A 20,762-nucleotide genomic window follows, 5' to 3' on the forward strand; every position below is an offset into this window, starting at 1 on the left:
GAGAAGAGAGAAAGGAGAAGTAAAAATACTCAAGGAATTTTCACAAAGTACTGCAAATCAGTAACTTTATAGTTCAGGAAATTTAGTGAACCCAAATATGATAAAATGTTCAGAGATAGCAAATTTAAAAGTGTCAAAGGTAAAGACACAGAAAATCTTGAAAGAAGCAGGAGAACAACCTACTTTCAAAGGAGTAAGGTTACAATTGACTTTGCAACAGTAACATTGGAGACCAGAAGGCTGTAGATACAATTCAAAATGCTCAGAGGAAAAGAATGTCAACCAAGACTGCTATATCCAGCAAAGATCCCGTTCAGAAGCAAAGGTAAATTAAAGACATTTTCAGATAAAGCAAGATGTGACAGAATTTGTTGCTAGGAGATCTGCCTTACAAAAAATTTAAAGAGGAGTTAAGGTTGAAAGCAAATGACACCATGTGGTAATCTGAATCTGTTTCAGTAAAGATAATTGTGTAAGATGTTACGTAACTATATGAACATAAATGCATATTTTCCTTCTCTTAATTGTAAATAGCAACTGTATGGAACAATATGTATATTATATGTCATTGGACCCAGACTGAAATACAAGATATGTATATTGTATTTGCTAATAACAGCATAAAGGAGGTGGGTAGGAGTTATATTGGCTTAAGGAAATTACTATACAGTTGACCATTGAACAACATGGGGTTGGGGCACTGCATTTGAAAATCTGTGTGTAACATTATAGTTGGCCCTACGTATCTGCTGCTCTGCATCCAGGGATTCAGCCAACTATGGGTTGTGTGGTACTATAGAATGTATTTATTGAAGAAATTCCATGTATAAGTGGACCCATGCTGTTCAAACCCATGTTGTCAACATTTAAATTGGTTAAATAATTATAATAGTGTATTGTTGGGTTTATAACATTAAAGAAGTTTTATGTATAATATTACAAAAAGGAGGAAACTGGAATAGAGCTTTAAGAGTAATATTCCTATAAGGAGTTAGCTAGGAAACCTGTAGCTGACCATGTTAAGATGTGTATGGTAAAGGCTAGAAAAACTTAAAAGCCCTCAAATGTACAGTGAGAATTCAAAGACAGTAGAATACTACTTTGGAAAATATTTACTTAAAGCAAAAGAAGGCATTAAAAGAGGACTGAAAAAAAGACATGGGACATAGAAAGCAAAAATTAAAAATTTAGGCATTCATCCAATGATGTTAATAAAAAAACAGTAAATGTGATGATTAAGCAATCCAACTAAATGACTGAGATGGTCACACTGGATGGATAAATATATATTGTCTGCAGGAAATGTAGATTCAGAGACACAAATAGACTGAAATAATAGAATGGAATAAAATGTGTCCTACAAACAGCAACCCCAAGAAACTTGGAGTGCTTACACTTTGAGAGAGAGTAACTTCAGAACAAGACATAGTATGAGGAACAGTTTATAAAGTGATTGTCAGTCCACATCAGGGAGATTTAACAATTACGCATTTACCTACTAATAGCACAAAAATACAAGACAGCAAAAAACTGATATACATGAAGGGAGAAATAGTACAACAATAATGGTTGGAGATTTCAATATCCCACTTTGAATAATGGGTGATACAACCAGAAAGAACAGTGAAACAAGATGAACAAAACTATAAACCAACTGATCTATTAAGTCTAAGAGGATAGAAATAATGCAAAATGTTTTTCATCAACAATGGAATGAAGTCAGAAAAAAGTTGGAGAAAAATCACAAATAAGTGAATTATTAAGTGTAACACTCAAATAACCAGTGGTTCAAAGAAGAAATCAAGGGAAATCAGGATATACTTTTGAGATGAATAAAAGTAACACAAAATATAACAACTTAATGAAATTCATTTAACATTGCTTAGAGGGAAATTTATAGCTATAAATACCTATGGTAAGAAAAAAATTGAATCAATAGCTTAACGTTCCAGTGGGCTACCCTGGTAGCTCAGATGGTAAAGAATCTGCCTGTGTTGCAGGAGGTGGTTTATTTGCTAAGTCGTGTCCAACTCTTGCAAACCCATGGACTGCCAGGCTCCTCTGTCCATGGGATTTTCCAGGCAAGAATATTGGAGTGGGTTGCCATTTTCTCCGGTTCCTTTCCTGGGTCAGGAAGATACCCTGGAGAAGGGTTAGGTTACCTGCTCCAGTATTCTTGGGTTTCCCTGGTGGGGAAGATCCCCTGGAGAAGGGAATGGAAACCTGCTCCAGTATTCTTGCCTGGAGAGAGGAGCCTGACAGGTCATAGTCCATCACATCACACCGAGTCAGACACGACTGACTGACTAAGCACAGCAACCTTCCAACTTAAGACACGGAAAACATATAGCGATCTGCACCTAAAGCAAACAAGAAAGGAGAGACCAGAGCTGAAATTTATGAAATACATAAAGACAATAGGGAAAAAAAATCAATAAAACCAAAAGCTGATTCTTTGGAAAGATCAACAGAATTGACAAACTTTGGGCTAGATTAACCAAGGGGGAAAAAAGATTCTAATTACTAGAATCCAGTGAAGGATGGAATGTTACCACTGATCTTTTTTGCTTTGTTTTTTTTAATTGAAGTACAGTTGATTTAAAATACTGTGTTAGTTTCAGGTGTATAGCACAGCTATTCAGTTTCATGTATATTTCATATATATATTATATGTTCAGATTTTTTAATAGGTCATTACAAAATATTGAGTATAGTTCTCCATGCTATACAGTAGGTCCCTGTTGGTTACCCATCTTATATATAGTAGTATATATTTCCTTCCTACCACTGATCTTATTAAAAGCAAAAGGATTATGGGACTTCCCTGGTGGTCCAGTGATTAAGACTGTTCTTCCACTGCAGGGGGCACAGCTTCCACCTCTGGTGGGGGAACTGAGGTCCTGAATGCTGCAAGGTATCGCTGTCTCACTCCCCACCCAAAAAAAGGCTAAGAGAATACAATAAGTGATTCTGTGACAACAAATCAGATAAACCTAGATGAAGAGAATAAATTCCTAGGAAAACAAACTATTAAAACTAAAGAAAAAAATAGATAAGCTGAATAGGCCTCTCACAAGTGAAGAGTCTGAAGTAGTAATTTTAAAAACAAAAAACTACCCATGAAGAAAAGCTTGGCTCCATTGGTTTAAAGAATTTATATCAATTTTTCACAAAATGGTCTCAAAAATAGGTAATAAAGGAATACTTTCCAATTTTATGAGGCATTACCCTGATACCAAAACCAGACATCATAAGAAAGGACTACAGACAAATATCTATTACTATGGACACACAGGTCAACAAAACACTAGCTAACTAAATGAAGCAGCATAAAAATGAATTATACACCATGACCAAGTAGGATTTATCTGAGGGATGTAAAGTTAGTTCAACATCTGAAAGTCAACATAATATCAATTGAATCAATACAATAAAAAAAATTTACATCATCTCAGTAGATGTAACAAAAGCACTTGACAGAATCTAGAACCCCTTCATGATAAAAAAAAAAAAAAAGATATTCAACAAACTAGAAGTAGAAAGGCGCTTTCTCAACCTGACTAAGGGCATCTATGAAAAATCCGTGATATTGAATATCACATCACGGTAATCCAAGTCTATGCCCTGACCACTAGTGCTGAAGAAGCTGAAGTTGAACAGTTCTATGAAAACCTACAAGAACTTCTAGAACTAACAACCAAAAAAGATGTCCTTTTCATTATAGGGGACTGGAATGCAAAAGTAGGAAGTCAAGAAACACCTGGAATAACAGGCAAATTTGGCCTGTACGGAATGAAGCAGGGCAAAGGCTAAAAGAGTTCTGCCAAGAGAATGCACCGGTCATAGCAAACACCCTCTTCCAACAACACAAAAGAAGACTCTACACATGGACGTCACCAGATGGTCAATACCGAAATCAGGTTGATTATATTCTCTGCCGCCAAAAATGGAGAAGCTCTATAGAGTCAGCAAAAACAAGACCGGGAGCTGACTGTGGTTCAGATCATGAACTCCTTGCCAAATTCAGACTTAAATTGAAGAAAGTAGGGAAAACCACTAGACCATTCAGGTATGACCTAAATCAAATCCCTAGCGATTATACAGTGGAAGTGAGAAATAGATTTAAGAGACTAGATCTGTTATTTAGAGTGCCTGATGAACTATGGGTGGTTTGTGACACTGAACAGGAGACAGGGATCAAGACCATCCCCAAGAAAAAGAAATGCCAAAAAGCAAAATGGCTGTCTGAGGAGGCCTTACAAAAAGCTGTGAAAAGAAGAGAAGCAAAAAGCAAAGCAGAAAAGGAAAGATATTCCCATTTGAATGCAGAGTTCCACAGAATAGCAAGGAGAGATAAGAAAGCCTTCCTCAGTGATCAGTGCAAAGAAATAGAGGAAAATAATAGAATGGGAAAGACTAGAGATCTCTTCAAGAAAATTAGAGATATCAAGGGAACATTTCATGCAAAGATGGACTCAATAAAGACAGAAATGGTATGGACCTAAGAGAAGCAGAAAAACATCTATTTCTGCTTTACTGACTATGCCAAAGCCTTTGACTGCGTGGATCACAATAACCGATGGAAAATTCTGAAAGAGATGGGTATACCAGACCACCTGACCTGCCTCTCGAGAAACCTATATGCAGGTCAGGAAGCAACAGTTAGAAATGGACATGGAACAACAGATTGGTTCCAAATAGGAAAAGGAGTACGCCAAGGCTGTATATTGTCACCCTGCTTATTTAGTTTATATGCAGAGTACATCATGAGAAATGCTGGGCTGGAAGAAGCACAAGCTAAAATCAAGATTGCGGGGAGAAATATCAATAATCTCAGATATGCAGATGACACCCACCACCCTTAGGGCAGAAAGTGAAGAAGAACTAAAGAGCCTTTTGATGAAAGTGAAAGAGGAGAGTGAAAAAGTTGGCTTAAAGCTCAACATTCAGAAAACCAAGATCATGGCATCTGATACCATCACTTCATGGCAAATAGATGGGGAAACAGTGGAAACAGTGGCTGACTTCATTTTTTGGGGCTCCAAAATTACTGCAGATGATGATTGCAGCCATGAAATTAAAAGACACTTACTCTTTGGAAGGAAAGTTATGACCAACCTAGACAGCATATTAAAAAGCAGAGACATTACTTTGCCAACAAAGGTCCATCTAGTCAAGGCTATGGTTTATTCCAGCAGTCATGTATGCATGTGAGAGTTGGACTATAAAGAAAGCTGAGCGCAGAGGAATTGATGCTTTTGAACTGTGGTGTTGGAGAAGACTCTTGAGAGTCCCGTGGACTGCAAGGAGATCCAACCAATCTATCCTAAAGGAAATAAGTCCTGAATATTCATGGGAAAGACTGATGCTAAAGCTGAAACTCCAATACTTTGGTCACCTGATGTGAAGAACTGACTCATTGAAAAAGACCCTGATGCTGGGAAAGATTGAAGGTGGGAGGAGAATGGGGATGACAGAGGATGAGATGGTTGGATGGCATCACCGACTCAATGGACATGAGTTTGAGTAAACTCTGGGAGCTGGTGATGGACAGGGAGGCCTGTTGTGCTGCAGTCTATGTGGTTGCAAAGAGTAGGACACGACTCAGTGACTGAACTGAGTGATGAAAAATCCACAGTTGCCATCATGCTAAGTGGTAAAACACAATGCTTTCTCACAAATATTAGGGAAAAGATGTGCATATCTACTCTTACTACTATTCGGCATTTTACTGGGGGCTCTAGCCAGGGCAGTTAGGCAAGAAAAATATATAAAAGACATCCAAATTGGAAAAGATGAAGTAGAAATATCTCCATTCACAGATGACATGATTCTATAATAAAAATCCTAAGGAATCTAGTAACAATATATTAAAGCTAAAAATCATGTTCAGCAAGGTTGCAGGATATAAGATCAATAAATAAAAATCCATTGTGTTACTACACATTTCCAATAAATGACCTGAAAATAAAATAAGGGAAAAAGTTCCATTCATAATAGCTTCAAAAATAATCAGTTCAGGTCAGTTCAGTTGCTCAGTCATGTCCTAATCTTTGCGACCACATGGACTGCAGCACACCAGGCCTCCCTGTCCATCACCAACTCCCAGATTTTACTCAAACTCATGTCCATTGAATTGGTGATGCCATCCAACCATCTCATCTTCTGTCATCCCCTTCTCCTCCTGCCTTCAATCTTTCCCAGCATCAGGGACTCTCGAGGGTCTTCTCCAACACCTCAGTTCAAAAGCATCAGTTCTTCAGCACTCAGCTTTCTTTATGGTCCAACTCTCACATGCGTATATGACTACTAGAAAAACCATAGCTTTGACTAGATTGACCATTGTTGGCAAAGTAATGTCTCTGCCTTGTAATATGCTGTCTTGGTTGCTCATAGCTTTTCTTCCAAGGAGCAAGCATCTTTTAATTTCACGGCTGCAGTCACCATCTGCAGTGATTTTGGAGCCCAAAAAAATAAAGTCTGTCACTGTTTCCATTGTTTCCCCATCTATTTGCCTTGCATGAAGTGACGGGACCAAGTGCCGTGATCTTAATTTTTTTTTAATGTTGAGTTTTAAACCAGCTTTTTCACTCCCCTCTTTCACTTTCATCAAGAGGCTCTTTAGTTCTCCTTTGCTTTCTGCCATAAGGGTGGTATATAACACTTAGGAATTAAATTTAACCAAATGAGTGCAAAACTTAAATTCTGAAAAGTATAAAACAGAATGAAAAGATCTGAGTACTTAGAAAAACATCTCATTCATGGATCAGAAGACTTAACATTGTTAATAATGCAATACTCCAACTGATATATGTCAATAGATTTGGTATAATCCCTATCAAAATCCAAGATGACTTCTCTGTAGAAATTGATGTGGTAATTCTAAAGCTCACATGGAAATGCAAGAGACAAGATAGTTAAAACAAGCTTGAAAAGGAATAAAGCTTACACTTCTCATTTCAAAACTTACCAGAAAGCAAAGATAATCACGACATTATGGTATGGGCACAAAGATAGAAGTAGATCAATGGAATAGAACTGAACTCCAGAAATCTCTGCTCAGCTAACTTGTTAACAAGAGTGCCAAGGCAATTCAACTGGCAAAAGAATAGTCTTTTCAACCAATGAGTGGTTCAACCAGATAGCCGTGGACAAAATCATGTAGTTGGACCGTTACCTTGTAACAAACAAATTAAGGTGTATCAGAAATGTAACTATAAGAGGAAAGAACCCATCTGCCAGTGGGGAGACATAAGAGACATGGACTCAATCCCTGGGTCGGGAAAATCCCCTGGAGGATGGCATGGCAATCCACTTCAGTATTCTTGCCTGAAAAAATCCCATGGACAGAGGAGCCTGGCAAGCTACAGTCCATGGGGTCGCAAGGAGTCAGACATGACTTAAGTGACTTAACACACACACACATAAAAGTTTTAGAAGACAGCACAGGGAAAAATCTTCATTACCTTGTATTTGTCAAAGAATTCTTAGACATGATACCAGAAGCATAGCAAAAACAAAAAGATAAATGACTTCATATGAATATGAAATTTCATATTCATCAATGGATACCATTAAGAAAGTAAAAACCCACAGAATGGGAGAAAACATTTGCAAATCATATATCTGAAAAGGGACCATATCCAGAATTTACTCCTCTCTTAAAATTCAATAAAAAGACAACCTAATTAAGAAACAGATAAAGAATCTGAACAGACATTTCTCCAAAGAAGTTATACAAATGGCCAATAAGCACAAGAAAAGAGGCTCAAAATCATCAGGAAAATGCAGAGCAAACCCCTAGGATGGCTAGAAGTAAAAAGTCAGATAATAATAAGTGTGAGCATGTGGAGATATCAGAACCTTCATACACTGCTGGTGAGACTAATGTGGTACAGCTGCTTTTGAAAACAGTCTAGCACTTGCTGAAACTATTAAGCATAGCTTTACCATATGATCCAGAATTACACTCTTAAACAGAAATGAAAACCTAGTTCCACAAGAAACTTGCACACAATTGTTTTTAGCAATATTATTCTTAATAGCCAAAAGGTGGAAATAATCTAATGTTCATCAATGACTAATGTATAAACAGTATGTGATATGTTTATACAGGGAAACCGACAGGAGACAGAAAATAGATTTGTAGTTGCTTAGGGTTAGGGATTGACAGCTAAAGGGCATGGAGTTTCTTTAGGAAGTGATGAAAAATGTTCTAAAATTGACTGTAGTAATGATTGTGCATATCTGTGCACAATATACTAAAAACTTTGAATTGTATCCTTTGAGTGGGTGAATTGTGTGGTATTTGAAATAGCTTAATAAATATTGAGGGACTTCCCTGACAGTCCAGCGTTTAAGACTCTGTGCTTCCAATGCAGGGGTCACGGGTTCCATCTCTGGTCAGGGAGCTAAGATGCCACATGGTACAACCAAAAGAAAAAAAATTGGAAAAATAAAGAAGCCTGTTCATAAACAATAAGAACTGAAATACTGAGCAAAAGTAGCATGGAAGCAGGAAAGAGAAACTCAAAAGTATTTTAAGGGCCTTGAGTTGTTTGACAGTAGAGTCAAGATACTTAGATCTTAATATGCATAATAACAACTCAAAAATAATAGACTGTGTAATAAACATTCAGGGAAAGAGGGAAACTTAAGGAAGGAAGAGGGGAATAAAAAACGAGATGAATAGAAAGCACAAAATAATATGGAAATAAATCCAAATATTAATAGTCAGTAAATATAAACAAACCAAACTGCCTAGTAAAAAGGAACTTTGTCAAACTATATTTGAAAATTTGTAAACTTATTTTTTTTACAAGGATTATACCTAAAATGAGCATGTGGAAATATAAATTTCAACGAGGATTTATAGAAAATAATATCCAATAATTGGAAAGTATACATTTCTTTTGAATGGGTTAAACTAATGTATGGTAATAGAATTTAGATGAGTGGTTGTTTCTAGTTGGGGGGATTAGATTTACTGAAAAAGGTCATAACATTTTCGGTAGTGAAAATGTTTTACACTTTGGCTGGGGTGGTGGTTACAAAAATGTATGAATTTTTAAAAATTCATCTAGCTGTGTACTTTAAATTGAGGTATTTTATGTAAATTATCTCATTTTTAAAAGAATAATTTTTATTTTTTTTTATTTTTTTTTTTTTTTAATCATAACTACAGTTTATTAAATACTTCTCTGTAAAGACTATGCTGTGTTACATGGATCATTTTTAATTCTTTTTTTTTTTTTTTTTTTTTTTATTTTATTTTTTTTTTTTTAAATATTATTTTATTAGTTGGAGGCCAATCACTTTACAACATTTCAGTGGGTTTTGTCATACATTGACATGAATCAGCCATATAGTTACACGTATTCCCCATCCCGATCCCCCCTCCCACCTCCCTCCCCACCCGACTCCTCAGGGTCCTCCGAGTGCACCAGGCCCGAGCACCTGAATCATGTATCCCACCTGGGCTGGTGGTCCGTTTCACCATAGATAATATACATGCTGTACTTTCAAAACATCCCACCCTCACGTTCTCCCCCAGAGTTCAAAAGTCTGTTCTGTACTTCTGTGTCTCTTTTTCTGTTTTGCATATAGGGTTATCGCCACCATCTATCTAAATTCCGTATATATGTGTTAGTATACTGTAATGTTCTTTATCTTTCTGGCTTACTTCACTCTGTATAATGGGCTCCAGTTTCATCCATCTCATTAGAACTGTTTCAAATGAATTCTTTTTAACGGCTGAGTAATATTCCATGGTGTATATGTACCACAGCTTCCTTATCCATTCATCTGCTGATGGGCATCTGGGTTGCTTCCATGTCCTGGCTATTATAAACAGTGCTGCAATGAACATTGGGGTGCACGTGTCTCTTTCAGATCTGGATTCCTCAGTGTGTATGCCTAGAAGTGGTATTGCTGGGTCATATGGCAGTTCTATTTCCAGTTTTTTAAGAAATCTCCACACTGTTTTCCATAATGGCTGTACTAGTTTGCATTCCCACCAACAGTGTAAGAGGGTTCCCTTTTCTCCACACCCTCTCCAGCATTTATTGCTTGTAGACTTTTGGATAGCAGCCATCCTGACTGGCGTGTAATGGTACCTCATTGTGGTTTTGATTTGCATTTCTCTGATGATGAGTGATGTTGAGCATCTTTTCATGTGTTTGTTAGCCATCTGTATGTCTTCTTTGGAGAAATGTCTGTTTAGTTCTTTGGCCCATTTTTTGATTGGGTCGTTTATTTTTCTGGAATTGAGCTTCAGGAGTTGCTTGTATATTTTTGAGATTAATCCTTTGTCTGTTTCCTCATTTGTTATTATTTTCTCCCAATCTGAGGGCTGTCAAAAAGAATAATTTTTAGTTTATTTTGCTTTCCTAACTGTTCCACAAAAGAAGTCATTATATCTAAGCTAACTTATGGTCTTGAAATATTATTCCCAGCAAAATTAATCAGATTTTTTTTAAGTGACTGATTCTAATTTTGGTGCGAGAAATGTATAAGCCTGGAGCATCTTATCACATGAAAATGAAGGAAGTTAATCACTACTGTGGTCATATCATAAGGACTCAAGAGCCAATGTTAAGAGATTTCAACTTTCCAAAAATGATACAATTTTAATTTCAAAAAGAATAATTGCAATTGATTGAAACCCATAAAATACATTTATATTTGAGTTCTTTAAATAATATAAAAATCAGTCACCTTTAGAAGATGGGAACCAATATATTAACTACAAACATGGTACATACATGGAGAGAATCAAATACTGTATCCTTCTTTCCTATATGAACTGTATCATTGAGTAACCAAGTAGCAGATTAGGGAAGCATTCCTTTACAAAGTTGAATGGAAATCAAATTATGGAATCAAAATATCATTTTGCAACCTTCAGTGAATTGGTGGATTGTTGCAATGAGCAATCCATAGTTCAGTTTAGTCGCTCAGTTGTGTCTGACTCTTTGCAACCCCATGAATCACAGCACGCCAGGCCTCCCTGTCCATCACAAACTCCCGGAGTTTACTCAAACTCATGTCTATTGAGTTGGTGATGCCATCCAGCCATCTCATCCTCTGTCGTCCCCTTCTCCTCCTGCCCCCAATCCCTCCCAGCATCAGGGTCTTTTCCAATGAGTCAACTCTTTGCATGAGTTGGCCAAAGTATTGGATTTCAGCTTCAGCATCAGTCCTTCCAATGAACACCCAGGACTGATCTCCTTCAGGATGGACTGTTTGGATCTCCTCGCAGTCCAAGGGACCCTCAAGAGTGTTCTCCAACACCACAGTTCAAAAGCATCAATTTTTTGGTGCTCAGCTTTCTTTACAGTCCAACTCTCACATCCATACATGACCACTGGAAAAACTATAGCCTTGACTAGACAGACTTTTGTTGGCAAAGTAATGTCTCTGCTTTTTAATATGCTGTCTAGGTTGGTCATAACTTTCCTTCCAAGGAGTAAGCGTCTTTTAATTTCATGGCTGTAGTCAACCATCTGCAGTGACTTTGGAGCCCAAAAAATAAAGTCTGACACTGTTTCCTGTTTCCCCATCTATTTGCCATGAAGTGAGCAGACCAGATGCCATGATCTTAGTTTTCTGAATGTTGAGCTTTAAGCCAACTTTTTGACTCTCTTCTTTCACTTTCATCAAGAGGCTTTTTAGTTCTTCTTCACTTTCTGCCATAAGGGTGGTATCATCTGCATATCTGAGGTTATTGATATTTCTCCCGGCAATCTTGATTACAGCTGGTGCTTCCTCTAGCCCAGGATTTCTCATGATGTACTCTGCAGAGCAGTTAAATAAGTAGGGTGACAATATACAGCCTTGACGTACTCCTTTTCCTATTTGGAACCAGTCTGTTGTTCCATGTCCAGTTCTAACTGTTGCTTCCTGACCTGCATATAGGTTTCTCAAGAGGCAGGTCAGGTGGTCTGGTATTCCCATCTCTCAGAATTTTCCATCGGTTATTGTGATCCACACAGTCAAAGGCTTTGGCATAGTCAATAATGCAGAAATAGATGTTTTTCTGGAACTCTCTTGCTTTTTTGATGATCCAGTGGATGTTGGCAATTTGATCTCTGATTCCTCTGACTTTTCTAAAACCAGCTTGAACATCTGGAAGTTCGTGGTTCACATATTGCTGAGGCCTGGCTTGGAGAATTTTGAGCATTACTTTAGTATCGTGTGAGATGAGTGCAATTGTGCAGTAGTTTGAGCATTCTTTGGGATTGCCTTTCTTTGGGATTGGAATGAAAACTGACCTTTTCCAGTCCTGTGGCCACTGCTGAGTTTTCCAAATTTGCTGGCATATTGAGTGCAGCACTTTCACAGCACCATCTTTCAGGATTTGAAATAGCTCAACTGGAATTCCATCACCTCCACTAGCTTTGCTCATAGTGATGCTTTCTAAGGCCCACTTGACTTCACATTCCAGGATGTCTGGCTCTAGGTACGTGATCACACCATTGTGATTATCTGGATCATGAAGATCTTTTTTGTACAGTTCTCCTGTGTATTCGTGCCACCTCTTCTTAATATCTTCTGCTTCTGTTAGGTCCATACCATTAGCATTATAAACTTCCTGATGAAAGAACACAACCCAACCTACTGTCTTGTCAAAAGATTCATGAAAATGAATCTGATGAAGCCTCTGGATTCAACTGCCAATTTGTAGAAATTACAGAGCAGAGAAGAACATGTTGAATTGCACCATGACTATGCAGTCAGCAAAATACAGATTGTATGGAACTGTGAAGGAACTGTCTTTGTTCAGTGCAGATATATTGTGAGGAAAAGAAAGATGAAAGTTGAAATTTGTGTGTTAAAGGGGTTTTAAAAGACGTGTCAGTTTAAAAAGAAAACATTGGAAAGGCTAAATTAGATTATTTCATAATGTATTCTTGGATTATGAAAAACTTGACTAATAATTTAGGATGGTGGTTACATTTAGAGGGAGAAAATGGGCAGTGATAGGAAGAGGCATATGGAGGGACTCCTCGGGTGACTATCTATTGTTCCAATTAGTAGTTGCAAGGGTGGTGTGGACCTTGTCAAAGTTTACTAAGCTAAAAAAAAAATTCACTATACTTGTTTGATTTTTCTGTATTTTTATAATTAGTAAGTTAAAATTAATTTTAAGAATAGGTATCATGGGCAACTTTCTGCCAGTAAATTGGAAAATTTAAATAAAGTTTCTAGACATAAAAACTGATACAAATTCTTACAACTTTTAAAGAAAGTCTATAATTTAAAATTTCTCATTAAAGAAATTCCAGGGACAAATTAATTTATAAACTAATTCTAACCATATGAAGAAGTAATTTTACCCAAGTCCTGCCAAAGAATAGTAAGAAATGGATTATTTACCAACTCATTTTTTACTCACTTTCTTCTTCCAAGATAAGAAAACCTAGCTGAAGGAGCATGTTATATAACATTTCTTTCAACACATTTTCTTTGTTGTCTCCATATATACACAGATCTTTCATATGGATTATCCATTTAGCAGACCTCATTATCCAGTGCCTCATCACAGTTCCATTCCCATTCCTTTACTTTCCATATGTACATTTCCTTTCATGTCAGACCAGACTAAGTCAGTCAGTATGTGACTATTCCTATGGTGATACGTGCAAGAGATCAGCTAACTTGTGAGTCTCAGTTGTCCTACAAGGTATCTGTTTTAGGTAAGGATATACAGACTGGAATTCCAAAACTGCGTGTCATGACTGGAAGACTCCTGATTGTGTTTCATTCCACCGTATAAACTGCTACTTGCATTTACAGAAACAGCAGACTCTGGTCTTTGAAGATGAATTTTTGTCTCTTGGCATCTTCTATTCCTGGTCATCAATAGTCTTTGTCACCCTGGCTATCTAATCTCTTTAACCTGTCCACAAAACCGGGCCCTAACAGGAGAATTTCATGAAAGTCTTAAAGCCTAAATTTCCTGGAGGAATGTTTCAGTTGATCAGAAGGCCAAAATGTTTTCAGAGAGATGTGCTGGAGACTTGAACGGCAAAGGAGAAGGCAAGGTAAGTGAGAGGGTGGATTCAGTGGAACAAAAGTAATAGCCAGGGCCTTGGTAGAAGCAAGAGGAGAGAGTCTTCCAAAACCAAGTCGTGATATACTTTACGAGAGATTCCTCACTCTTGCAGGAGACTGGCCACCCCTATGATGCTACTGAGTGCTTCCCAGGTGACGCAGCGATAAAGAATCCACTTGCAATGCAGGAGATGTGGGTTCAGTCCCTGGGTCAGGAAGATCCCCTGGAGAGGGAAACAGCAACCCACTTTTTTCTGTGCATTATGTTGGGGGTCATCAGTTGCAAGTAAGGGGTTGTGGAGAGGGTTGAGGCAGCAGATCGGATATTTGAGAAGAATAAAAGTTTGAAATAGTTGTAGTGGAGAGTAAAATAGCTGTAGCTCAGGCATTGATGAGGCATTACTTGAGATTAGTGACCATGAATTTATAAGTTCATGTTTTTGTGAGACTTTATGTAAGAGGCAATTTAATGTAATGACCAGAGCTCAGGCTTCTGAGCCAGAAAAGCCTGGACTCTGTGACTTTGAATGGGTTACTTAATGTCTCTGAACTTCATCTGTACAATGAAAACAATAATAATCCTTTTCTCATAGGATTGTGGAAGAAGTGAATGAGTTGTTCAATGAGAAGCACTTAGGACAGTGCCTGATATACTTTTCTAAGTATATCAGGTCTTTATTTTCTCTAATATTGCTCAACCGGCTGAGGGCAGCTAGAAGGATACCAGAATCATCCAGGGTTAGGATGGAGTTTGCCTGACTGGTGCATAGAAAGTACAGAAGGCAAACGAGTTGACTGAAATTAATGATGTGATGAATCACAGACTAAGATGAACCATAAGTCGAGAGAGGTAATGACAGAAGTAGTCACAGATGTAGAAAATTAACACATGGTTACCAGGGGGAAAGGGGTGAGGAGGGATAAACTGGAAGATTAAGATTGACATATACACACTACTGTATATGTAACAGATAAATAAGGATTCTGGGCAGCACAGGGAACTCTACTTAATATTCTGTAATAACCTATATGGGAAAAGGGTGGATATATGTTTAACTGATTCACTTTGCTGTATACCTGAAATTAACATGATATAAATCAACTGTATTCCAATAAAAATTATTTTAAGAAAACCAGAGGTAATGAGAAGAAGTGATGGATAAGGAGAACACTATCTGGATGAGCAGGATATTTTAATGAGATTGAAGATCTGTTATAGTTGGGGTAGCAATTAGATAAGCTGGAAGGATGGAAGGTTGTCCTCAGATAATGGGACACGAGTTAGTGATTTTTCAGGGTGAGGAAAATTGGAATGACACTATCCCCACTATGAACATAGGAGGATGTAGAAAGGCAGGAGAAGAGGTCAAGGTGGTAAGAAGCCAGTGACTGGATGACTCATCCACCAGGACAGTGAAGTCCCCCAGGACTATGGTGGCAAGAGGGGATGGAGAGGAAGGAAGTGCCAAGGTTGTGGTCCCTCATAGAACTGATATGTGGGAGCTCCTCGCTGGAGTGTCTTTCCACAGAGCCACGCATTGTTGCTATCCATTACTAAAATCCAGAGGCCTCTGGAAGGTAACAATAGCCAATATTTACCAAATGCTTTGTGATAGGCACAGTTTTGGGCTTCCCTGGTGGTTCAGTGGTAAAGAATTCATCTGCCAATGCAGGAGACATGGGTTCGATCCCTGGGTTGGGAATATCCCCTGGAGTGGGAAATGGCAGCCCACTCTGGTATTCTTGCCTGGAGAATCCCCATGGACAGAGGAGCCTGGCAGGCTACAGTCCACGGGGTCCAAAGAGTTGGACACGACTGAGAGATTAAACAACATGGCCCAGTTTTAAGCACTTATTTAACGCAAGCAATTTTTTTCATCCTCTCTGTGAAGACTATGAAGTGTGTTCCCATTATTAGTCCTATTTTATAAATGAAAGAGCTGAGGCTCAGAGGTGTTAGGTCATGTGCTCAAGGCCCCAGAGCTAGTAAGTGGCAGGTCTTAGATTTAAATCGTTAGCCTGACTTCAGGTCTATGTGCACAACCACTATGCCACCCTGCCTCTCAGCACATGAAGTTACCATTACCTTAGTACCAATTCGTCTCTAGCGGGGCATTCCTCCATGTGAATTAACAGGCAAGTGCCGCGGCGGGAGGTGTCTGTCTACAGTAACTGTGGGTGTGGCCCATTGTGTCTGCCAGTTCTCTGGGCTTGACATGAGTCAGAAGAGTGTCCATCACATCAGGGGTGCAGGGGCTGCCTGGGGATCAGCGCCTGAGGGTCCTCCAGGGGTGCCGGCTGCGGAGGACCACGTGGGTTGGGCTGGCACGTGGGCTTGTGCTTGAGGTCCCTGGACGCCTCCTGTCTTCTGCTGCTTGCCCTGGACACTGCAGACACCTGCCTCCCCCGTGTGGCTGGTCACTGGGCCAAGACTGCTGCACAGATGGGCGGGCTGTAAGGGGGCTGAGCAAAGGCCGGCACAGCCTCAGTGCCCTCTGACCCCACACCTTTTGGCCTGTGGGAGGCCGAAGGGAACAGGCTGTTTGGAGGAGGCTGGGAAAAGCCCTGGAGGCAGTGACCAGCCTCAAGATGCTCCGGTGTTGCCGGCAGGGGGTCGGAGGAGGGGTGGTCTGGTGCAGGGCTCCATGCACCAAAATACAGCGGAAGGAACGGGGGGCAGGCATACAGGGATGGTGAGTAGGCAAGGGGGCTGTGCTGGGGGACACTGCAGAAGGATAGGTGAAGCAGGCTCTCACTGCCATCAGCAGTGAGACCCCTGCCATGATCCGCAGCCCCCTCACCATTTGCCTGGGTGCAGGGAGGCTCCAGAGTTAGAATTCCTGAGACGGGACAGAAGAGGGAAGGAAGCTCTTGCCTGGGAGTGGAAGAGGCTGGCCTGACACGGTCCCCGTCACTGAGTGTTGGGGGCTGTCTGCTCCCCGCTTTCTCATGATAGGAAAGGCTCACCTGGTCATGTGGCCATCGAGCCAAGGACATTTCCCAGCCTTCCTCACTTGAGCCCAGCCCTGCCAGCAAGATGGGAGCTGAAACAACGTGTCCTGCCCAGGCGCACACTTAACAGGACTCAGTGCGCTTCCTTCTTCCCTCCTTGTTGGCGGCCTTGGCAAGAATCACATTCTGCGCTTGGACTGCAAGTGGAAGCCGTGAGGGCAGCAGAGCTGCCCACCTGGTCACCTGTTTCTGAACTGTTACCTGAGAGACAAGAAGCTTCAATCTCATTTGAGCCCTCATCTTTTCAGATTGTAGCAGTTGTAGCAGTTTATGCTATGGGGCTTCCCAGGTGGCGCTAGTAGCAAAGAACCCGCCTGCCAAATGCAGGTCGACATAAGAGACACAGGTTCAATCTCTGGGTCAAGAAGATCCCCTGGAGAAGGACAAGGCAACCCACTCCAGTATTCTTACCTGGAGTATGCCATGGACAGAGGAGCCTGGTGGTCTATGGTCCATGGGTCACAAAGAGTTAGACACGAGTGAAGTGTCTTAGCAGTATGCCCTAAGATATGGCCTTCTCCTTGGAAAGGTGCAGTAGAGATGTTCTGATGCTTTGAACCCGAGCCAGGCTGTTGGTATGAGGGGCTTTGCTCAGCTCTGGAGCTGGAGCCCCCATTCTCATGTACAGGATTTACTTGCTCCACACCAGGCATACAAGTGTGATTTTGGGAACACCCAACGCCCCTGTGGGAGGGCAACCCTAAATGAGCCTCTGGCTCCCAGCTCCACCTTGGGGGACTCAGGTTGGGCTGATCCCAACGTGATGCCCAGTGCCTGAGCTGGGCCCCAGCCTGCAGAGATCGACTAGGTCCATCCAATCCTCCCTCTTGGACTGGAAAAAAACCAACAATCTGTTTGGTTATTTATGCTGGAATAACAGACATGGATAAATCAAGCTGCAAAGTTGATGGGAAACAATATCTCCCAAGGATCTGCTGCAGCTGAAAAATGTCACCATAACGTCCTTCTTAGAATGACTGTTTTCACTCACCGAGAAACGTTGTTCTCTGAAATCATAGATGATCAGAAATGTCACTGTTTGAAAATTTTCAATGTGAGTGAAACATCACCTCTTGCCTGGAGGGTCTCAGTCACCTGACACAGGGAGGCAGCTTGGGTTTACAGCCCAGATGCAGAGCGGCAGTTAAGGGCTTTCTGGACACAACTGTCCACCGCTGTCCTGGCTCTGATTCTGAGGAAAGAAGAGGCTCTTGGTTCTCTCTGCAGTCCAGACCTGATCCAACCTCTTCCCACTCAGCTTGGCTTTCCTGTGAGCCTAACAAAATCCCGCTCATTTAAATGTCACCTACGCTCTTCCCCAGCACTTTCAATTTAACTCACTAACCCAGTTTCTCTTGGATTTGGTGAGATGCCTCTGGGCTCCTCTGCTGTGAGCGTTCTCTCTCACTGTTCACAGGTCAGGAAACCTGCTTTGTCAGATCAAGACCCAGGTTTGTCCCTTGTGGTCTTAGGCTGATTGGTGCAAGAGGCATTTGAATTTGGGAATATGGATAAAATCAAAGCTCATGGGGTGGGGCAAGATCAAGAAGTAGAGTTAGGGCTTTGAGGGGTCTTGCCAGGCTGAAGTGATGAGGAAATAGAAACTACAATGAGGCAGGAGCTATAGGAGGTATTAATAAATAAAGGCTAGAATTGATAAATGAAGGAAGGAGCAGCTGCAGTGAGTCTGAGTTTGAAGGAGAACAGCGCAGATATTCAGAATGAGCCCTGCCCGTGAACTGAGGGTGGTGGTGCTTGGCTAGCTCCCTCCTGATTCAGCACCAGGGCTCCCAGGGGTGTGGTTCTAGGTTACCTGTGAGGTTATCTCTTTGTTCTCAAGACTCAACTAGCTTAGCTGAAACCAGTTACCTCTCCCATGCTACCAATACTCAGATGTGAGGCAGTCCAGACCATAAACAGGACTCTTTCTGGAAGAGGCCTTCATTCATTCCTCATTCTCTCAATCTAGGTATGTATTAAGCAGTCTCCTAGATATTCCCTGGTAGCTCAGCTGGTAAAGAATCCACCTTCACTGCAGGAAGCCCTGGTTTGATTCCTGAGTCAGGAAGATCCGCTGGAGAAGGGATAGGCTACTCACTACTGTATTCTTGGGCTTTTCTAGTGGCTCAGCTAGTAAAGAATCTGCCTGCAGTGCGGGGGACCTGAGTTCAATCCCTGGGTTGGGAAGATCCCCTGGAGAAGGAAAAGGCTACCCACTCCAGTATCCTGGCCTGGAGAATTCCATGGACTGTATAGTCCATGGGGTCGCAAAGAGTTGGACACGACTGAGCGACTTTCACTAGATAAAAGCTTTCTTAGCACAGACCTTTTAAAATTCACCACGGGAGAAAAAGCCACTTTATCAATAAATCCACTTCTTACTTGTCACTTTGTCTCTCACTGAGTTCTTTTGTAATGAGATATAAAGAACCTGAGCTTCATTAAGTCCTGAGTCAGGTGTGCAGTCTCAAGAGTCAGTGGGTTCAAGTTTTGGCTGGGTTTGAATCCCATCTGAGTTGTGTGGTTTCAGTTCTAACTCTCAAATGTATTCTTTTTTTTGGTGACATGTCTTTAGAAGTATAATCTAGTAGTTATGAGTGTGGGCTCAGAGCCAGACTGCAGGGGTTGAACCCTAGTTGTGAGGCAAGTTACTTATCATTCTACCTGTGACTGAACCCAAGTTGGGTTTGTGAGGCCAAGCGAGCTACAACATTGGAGTTGGGAGAAGAGAAAGGTTTACTGCAGGGCTGAGCAAGGAAAACAGGCAGCTCATGTGCAAAAGACCCAGACTCCCTGATGGCTTTCAGGGAAGGGTTTTTAAAGGCAACATTTGGGGTGAGGGTGACAGGGAGGTATGACTTTTTAGATTGGTTGATGGTGAGATAACAGGGTGGTGGTCCAGGAATCTCAATCAGCTTCTGGTTCCACCCAGTCTGGGGTCCACATACTTGTGCTCAGCTTGACCTCCACCTAGGTGGGCATCTTGATATGATCTCCAGTGGCCTCAGCCTGCAGTGGTTTGGGTTCCCAGGGAGAGAATGAGACCGAGTCCCAGCTGTGAGAACACCAGATCGAAGCCGCTAGACCAGCAGTCAGTGACAAAGGCCTTGGCCATTCAACTTTTCAGAAAAGAATTTCCACAGAAAGTAGTGAAGCAAGTATTTATTCAGAGGTAATGAGTACAGTATTTGTGAACAGACACGCATATGGACTCAGAGAGGGAATCACGCCCTTGTGGCAGTTTAAATCACTTATATGGGGTATTGCTTTCAGGTTTCCTTTGGCCAAATCATTTTGATTTGCCTGGTTCACAGTCCATATTTGTTGTATCTCAGGACCCTCTCATATGTGTGCACACATCTCTTAGCCAAGATGGATTCTACCAAAGTGTCCTAAGGGTAGTTATCACTCCTCTTTTGATCTCCAAGGAGCTTTTCTGCATGCATGTGTGGTCAGGGAAATCTCCTAACTTTAAGAATGAGAAATATGTGGTCTGGGCAGGGCCCAGCTCCCTCTCTACTTGTCCTGTTATTCTCATCTTGGAGTTTTGGTCCACAGGGAATGAATCTTCAATTGCTTTACCCTGGAGAGGGAGGGGTGGGCATTTACCTTCTGCCTCAAATCCTCCTTGAGAGATACAAAACCCCCAAAAACCTTTATTGGGAAGATGAGGGTGAAGATCTTCCATAACTTCA

This window comes from Muntiacus reevesi, chromosome 1 (genome assembly GCF_963930625.1).
Source record: "Muntiacus reevesi chromosome 1, mMunRee1.1, whole genome shotgun sequence".
In the NCBI taxonomy this organism is placed as follows: domain Eukaryota; kingdom Metazoa; phylum Chordata; class Mammalia; order Artiodactyla; family Cervidae; genus Muntiacus; species Muntiacus reevesi.